Raw genomic sequence first — 7,986 nt, 5'->3', positions numbered from 1 at the left:
CCGCATGCATCGCCACAACTGCGAACAAATGGTCACGGGGGAATTAAAAGTAGAAAAAAATATATATTTTTTTTGTGACTTTCGTAAGTTACAATTTTGTAGCCTGGTGCAACATACCATGGCTCGTATAAAATGAACCCTTCGAACAGTTTGCTTTCTGTTGGGGCTGAGAGTGTGCTGGGAGCATGTGGCATGCCTGTGCAAGCACATACTTTGGCGTGGTTAAATGTTTATCCAGTGTCTGCTTCCCTTGCCGGAGGGGAGACGCAAAAAAATACGCCTTTTGCCCATGGAGGGTGCTGCCAAAGCATTTTACAATTAATATATACAATAGACAGTAGACACAATTCATGCGGGGGACAGTAAGAGTGTTCTGTTATTGGGATATTAAATTGTCACCCATAATTGGTATACATACTGCCGTTAAGCTTTCTTTTATTTAGACACAAAACTCAATCTGTGACCGAGACGATGACGAAATTTACCCAATATTAAGTTTGTGCGATCGGATTTTTCTAAACCTCATTTTAAATGTGGTTATACTAAAAATGTGAATGCACGCACTTTTGGGGTTATGCAAGTCAACTGTTTTCCTAGTTGTCTTCAAAACACCTCGGCACGAATTGATTCTGTACCTTGGGGAACATGGTACAATCTTACACAGAATTTCCATGCCCCATCGTTCAAAATAATCTTTCTGTTCACACAAAACGGGATAAAACATTATTGTAAGCACAGACCAAATTCTTTCTTCAGGTTCCCTTTGCAATAAACTTCGTTTAAGCCACTCGGTTGACACTTTTCAGTTTTGAGCATACTTTTCCAGTAAGGTCCTTTGAAATATTTCATGAGTTTGAATACACACACACACTGGAGCGGTTCTGACCTTCTTGGCCTCATCAGATGTCAGGTATATTAAACAAATAAATTTAGTTCTAGATTTGAAGCTAGATTTAGCTTTACCAGTTTCCTTGTTTTTTCCAAAGTACTGACAGTTCATATTTGTATCGTTGGCCAATATGGTGGTAGACAAACATTATTTTATTTGGTGTTGCAACGTGAAACAGAAGTAGATGCTTTTATTGAGCAACGGCGCCTTGAGACATGAGTAGAAGTCACCTTACAAATAAATGTTAATTATTTAAAAGTAAAAATGTAAAGTCGTAGCCCTACATTTTCTCAATCGCACCAATGCTGGTGGGACTCGACTACATGGAGGTCGAGCGTCCCTCTCGAGGGTGTTTTGGCCTACTCTTCCACGCTGGCTCGAGGTCTTGGAAGATGTGGAAAGCCCCCACACTTTACACCAAGGCCGTCATTATAATAATCATAATATATATTGGGGGGGATGCTCAAAATGTCCCCCCCAATATATTGCTATAAAATAAAATGCTATAAAATGCTATAAAATAGATAAAAATAGATAAAATGCTATAAAATAGATTTATGTTTATATGATTGTGGTTATGGTTGTACGTCATTAATCCCTAATCTCTGCCATTACATACAATGAAACAATAAAAAAACAGAGCAATGTAATATAATACACTATTAGACATTATTGTAAAAAATAACCAAAAAGTCCATTCTATGTGTTAGTTAATTTTTTTATATTTTAGGCAGGAAATTCGTTTTCAAATTTAAATGTTTTTCTGGGGGGGGGGGGGGGGACCCCCAGACCCCCTGGAAGATTTGGTCTCCCCCAATGTTGACTCCATGGCTACGGCCTTGCTTTACACCACCTTACCAGGCCTGACGACTAACTGTGGTGGACCCATTTGTACTGCTGGGTGGACAGTGGTGCGCGATTTAGGAAGCATGCCCATTATATCAACTGCCACGTTGTGGGAGCTGATGACCTCAGGGATAGCAAGTCCATTGCTAAACATTACACACAGCAGCAGCAACTCACAGGTACTCATATTGACCGTGCACTTATTATAAGACCAAGATAAAGAGTCCATCATGGGCACTGCTTTCAAGTCCACCGAATATCACTTCCTCCCTGATTCCAGATCAAGCATTGTTAGTAATCGACAACTCGACTTTCAAGGTCTTTTCCAACAATCAGTCGGTCAACAATATCGCACCAAAGGTCAATTGTTTGGCAAGCCATCGAACAAAGACGTTCACCGCATCGCGCGCTTTCAGATGCGCGCTTCGGTGGCAGTCCGGAACGCTCTTCCTTCCGATGTTAGGAAGTCACTGGAGCCATGCACTCTTAAATATAGATTGAAAAGTCATTTATTTAGAACTGCTTTTTGCGTTGTTTGTTGTCAGTCCCCCGCACCTCCGAATAGCACGTTTGGCTACGTACGGTGCAAACGAAGTTCAACATGCGTACAAAAAGTGTTTTATGCTAGTCCCGATTACATCTACAAATCACATGTCATTATATGTAAATGCAGTAGGTTAAATCTATAATAAATAACATAAACATGTTTTGAATATCAAATTGAAGCCGTAACGAATGCAAGGCTCTGTGAGAAAGAGCACAAAACATTGAAGTCATAAAAACAATACTAAAATTATGTTTTATGACACAATTTATTCAACTATACAAAAGGTTACATTTTAACAAGTAACTGGCCACAAACAATTTGGTCGCTCAGTAGAAGCTCTCCGCTGCTTTTTGTTTGCCTGGACTCGACAAAATGTGGCTCCTGGTTCCGATGGAGGAAAGTAACTCCTGCGGTCACTAAACATCATTGTGCACCTTCGGTAATGCGAGGCATTCGCACAATAACGAGACCAAGTTATGCTTGAGCTGAGATCGAGCACTCATTATAAAATATTGCATGAGATATTGTTTTAATATATAAGGTGTTTTATGAATGAAATATATCCAAGCGCACCAGGATCTTGGACGATGTAGTTTTCAACACGTTTTATATCTTCTTGGGTCTTGCGGTAAAGTCACGTAGAAGGGAAATAATACAATAATAATAAAACATAATAAAATAATATTTTTTATTATTTTATTATTTCCCTTCTACGTGACTTTACCGAAAGAACCAAGATAATAAAATAATAAAAAATATTACATAATAAAAAATATTCTTTTATTATTTTTATCATTATTATTTTATTATTTCCCTTCTACGTGACTTTACCGAAAAAGAACCAAGAAGATGAATCCCTGCAGTCACGAAAGCTTTAAATCGAACGTTTTATATCGTAAAACATATACCTTAATGTTAATCTCCAAGATTTTCAAACAAAAAATATCAATCGAGCTTAACTTTAACACGCAGACTTTATATAACACACATTTTACTTATGCTATTCAACCCAAAAATGTATTGCATAAAAAAACTATTTTTTTGCAGAAGGTGTCTGCTTAATTGTGTTGCGATATGACGATCTAGATCGCTCCTGCGTGGAATTGTAAGCTCTGCAGAATCACGAGCTTATTGAACATTGCTGCTCTTGAAATGCAGAAACATCTACGTCAAAGTGCTTTACCAAAAAGTCTACGTTCATAAGATTCTAAAATAAAAATGGTCCATTGTATTTATTCGGCACTTATTGATGTGTAGTGTATTTCACGGAGACACACACTAGAACTTAAAGGCCACACGTTTATTAAAACGCCCCAACAGAGTGACTGCATAAACGTAACACTCGGTTAACTAAACCACAACGGGGTAACTAAACCACAACGGGGTAACTACATAACCGGGTCGGTCAGTAACATACTGCCTGACCCACGATGCCGGGTGTAAAGACCAAAGACCGAGGATCGAAGAGACGTAGCCACCGACAGGTTCCATTCCAACAGACAGCCGCGATCGCTCTCGGGACTTCCCTTTTATGCTCCCGGGCGTGGCATCGCTCCGCCTTCGGCCACGCCCCCTTCTGGCTCTTACCAGAAGGTTCTCGACTAAGCATCACGTGTCCCTTGAGCCCCCTTTTGGGCCCTCTCGCTGCCCTGTCCCGGTTACGCGCCCACTCGGGTTCACCCAGACTGTCACGTCCTTACATGCCCTCTCTCAGACCTCACCAGAACCATGCCCCCTAGGTCCCGCTTCCATGCCATACCCACTCTGGTGCCAGAGATAGGCTCAAGACGTACACTCTTGTGATAGTAGCTGGCGCTAAACACCATAGTGACTCCATTTACGTCACTAGAGATGTATAAATAGCCACATCCAAGTTTATAAAATAATGTACTGGATAAAGTATCGTTCCATAAACATTCAAACTCAAAATCTTGGCTTATACCATTTTACCAACGTTATTTTAACACAAAATAATGGCCAAGTAAAAAAAACTACAGGTTTCCCTCACTTTATACGGGTTCGGTTTGTGCGAATGTGTATATACGCCAAACATATTTCTACTCACACTTCGCTCTATGCGGGTTGAATTCACCAATATGCGGCCGGACTTGGGGCGTTATTGGACGCGCTACTCGTCAGGCAGCGGTCTTCGTGCGCTTTGTACGTTCAACTTTTTTTCGCGCCGTACGTAGCCAACCATGCTAGTCGGAGGTGCAGAAGAAACCTGAATTTATAATCCTTTAATAGTATGCACAGGTAATATATTCATTGTTTAAATTTTAAACTTAAATTGCATTATTGCCAACAGTCAAGCTAGTATTACAATGAACTGCAATTTTAATATACCAAGATAAAGTGAAATGCAGCTGAATTTAAAAGTGGAGTCTTGAAGATTAAAAACATATGGATCTCAGTTCCACTAGCGTAAATTGTATTTGATGAACGTCATCTGAGTCCCAATAAAACGATATTACAGCGCATTGGCTCCTGACGATGAAAACGATCCCAGGCATCTTCTTGGTTCTTTCGGTGAAGTCACGTAGAATGGAAATAAGAAAATAAGAAAAATAAAACATACTAAAATAGATTTATTTTATTGGTTTATTTTTATTATTTTATTATTTCCATTCTACGTGACTTTACCGAAAGAACCAAGAAGATGAATCCCTGCAGTCACGAAAGCTTTAAATCGAGATCCCAGGCATGATACAGCACTGCATGAACTCTGTCAACCGCATGCATGTCGCCTTGATCTTCTGAGAAACTGTACTCCAACAGCAGTTAAGTGGCCTAACTGTACACGTATGTACAATCTCTTATTGCTACGCCAATGCGTCGCATATCAGTCTCGCTGTGGACTGAGGTATAGACGGATATGTGATCGTGTACAGAATGTTACAGTTACACCATGCACAAATGGGTTACTTGACAAACTCACGAAACAAACAGCTTTAACCGTGGGGAAATTGCTTTACTGCATTCTATGTTTGAGATGAAGATCACATTATTGGTGAACATCGATAACATGTCAGTTACACAGAGCACAAATGTTGCAATTGTTCTGGGCGGATATTTGATGTTGTACTGTATTATTCCAAACCTTGTATATCTCATAGCCGAGACGAATTAACTGATCACTATGCACTAAAAAATCCTTAGGCACGTTTAAACCTGTGTGACAAATATCAGATCATCACAAGTCAAGTCATAACAAACAGAGATTTGGTTGTATACAGTTTAACACCGTGTTGAGATTACACGTGTTACACAATAGCAATGGCTTCATGGGTGAAGCTAAAAAAGCTAGCACACGTTTCAGGTAAAAAAAGGCATAAATGTCATATCTGGCCTTCAATTGTTGACTCCATGAGCAAACTCTATTTTCTGATAATTCGAGGCTGCAAGGTGGACGGAAGACAGCTATACACCAATGGATAATTGCGCGCATCTCTTGAGTGTTGCAGAATACTCAGGATTCCTTCCACTTATAAAAAAAACGCTTATAAATGGCAATGACAAACATCCCAGTGCAGGACACTCCTGAAAAAAAAGTTTTCAGACTCAAGGACACCTTGCTGGGTAAATCATTGGCATTATTAGAATACACAACTGACTCTTCCAATGTTAACTTGCAGAGTTTGAGTATATTCATTTAAAACAAATATGAGGAATTGGTCGAACAAATAAATCCAAGACCCGAATGAACCTTGTAGTGAGGCTTTCCTGGGTTAACAATTCAGATTATGATGGTCAATAGCTGTCCAAAGTGTTTTTGGTTTGTACTCTGAGTTTCATGGCCAAATGTTCAATGTTTTACTCCATCTGCTGGAACCGAACTCTGGAATAAGCTCCCTTGCACATGGAGAGAGATGTCAGACATGCTTAAAAACACAAGGTACAACCCAAATACACATCCGACAGCAACACAGCACAACCGTGAAAACCTCCGTAGTATAAAAAATATGTATGAAATTTATGGTCAGGTATAACAAATATTTTCATTCCATGGGGTGACCGCGTCCCTCTTACAGGACGCGACTGTGGTTTTTGAGGTCAAAGACGACCTTTCGAAATTTAAAGCGCTTTTACAAACCAGAGAGGTTAAAACAGACGCGTGCCTCGCGATGCAAGGCTGGCCGTGATGAGGGCCATTGCTCACACCGCCAATACCCTCCAGTCTGTACCATACTAAAAAAAAAATTAGCGCTTGCGTGAAAACGCGTGGCCTGAAAAACTTTACTATCAGAGAACACGACACAGCAGGTTGAACTGGCTGCCACTTGCCAGTTGTACTTTGGCGTTGGCAAGTGCACCCCACAGCGTCAACATTGAGAGCAACCAACAGAGAATTCAGCAGCATACACCGAACACACACAGTGGGGTGATGGGTCCCTCCGCAAGTGGCAGAATAATTGCGCAAGACCACCTCTGGCAACAAAATGCAAGGGGGCATATCTCCTGAGACACCGGTTTAGATGGCGTGGAAATGTGGTGAAAAATGTTGAAGTGTGCCTAAATTAGCAGCTTCTAGGTGTCGGCCTAGGCTGACATTTTGTCATGTATTTCTACAAAATCAACTTCACAACCTCAGATGCATCTGCCTTGGGTGCAGAACCTGTTGTGAATTACACACGATGAGTGATGATAATTCATCTTTATATGCTTATGAGATAACTGTATTCGGTCATCATTCGTAAGTTAACATTATTGTACAATGGGTGTAACGTATCATTCCCATCCTTTTGGTATGATGAATTCAATAACATATTATGTTTACGTTACATTGCATTGTAGCACCTCTAGTGGTTGTGATCGATCACGGAGCATAACGATTGACAAAAGTCAACCGAAAAGCACACAATTCCATACACGTATAGTGAGCATGAGAATCTATTTTATGTATGTATGTATGTTGAACTTCTTTTGCACCATATGTAGCCAACCGTGCTAATCGGAGGTGCGGGGGGGGAAGGACAACGAACTAAACACAGAAAGCAGTTCTAAAGAAATTAGTTTTCAATTTATATTTACAGTGCAGAGCTCCAGTGGTTTCCTAATATTGGAAGGAAGTGTTCCAGACGGCCGCAGAAGCGCATCCAATCGATGAAAGGATGCAAAACTAAACCCGCACTATTGGGCTACACGGATACACTATAAGTACAGGCTGCCTGACAGCACCAGCTACTGCTGCTGAGAGGCTGTGATTCTTCGTCACCAAGTGTTGACACCACATTTATCCCCTCCTACTTAAGACCGAAACAGGATTTGTCCACAATTATGGCTGTCGCCTGATGATGCTAGTTGCAATTACCGGCCAAACGTCGTACTGGAATTGTAAATGTTGTGAGTTTACTCTCCAAAATACCGGTGTGCTGAACGAGTAACTCATTGCCATGTTTTGTTTATGTAACAAACCGTACGAATTGGCTGTGTCGGGTGGTGGCGGGTTTAACAACACATTTATATTTACGCGATCTAACCCAAAAAAACCCTCTATTAATAGGTCAGTTATACAGTTTTAGAAGTGGGTCATCCAGCTCATGGGAGGATTTGTTAAATTCAGTGGTGAACTTTTTGCAGAACAAGACACCTCAAGCCCTGCCCCTGGAATTTTAGAGTAACTCCTTTGGAAGTTCACATTAACATGTGATCGACGACTTCCTTCACAACCAGTCTAAGTAGGTTAACAGAATAAAATGTGATC

This window comes from Lampetra planeri, chromosome 34 (assembly GCF_965212315.1).
Source record: "Lampetra planeri chromosome 34, kcLamPlan1.2.h2, whole genome shotgun sequence".
In the NCBI taxonomy this organism is placed as follows: Eukaryota; Metazoa; Chordata; class Hyperoartia; order Petromyzontiformes; family Petromyzontidae; genus Lampetra; species Lampetra planeri.
This window is presented reverse-complemented; position numbering follows the sequence as displayed.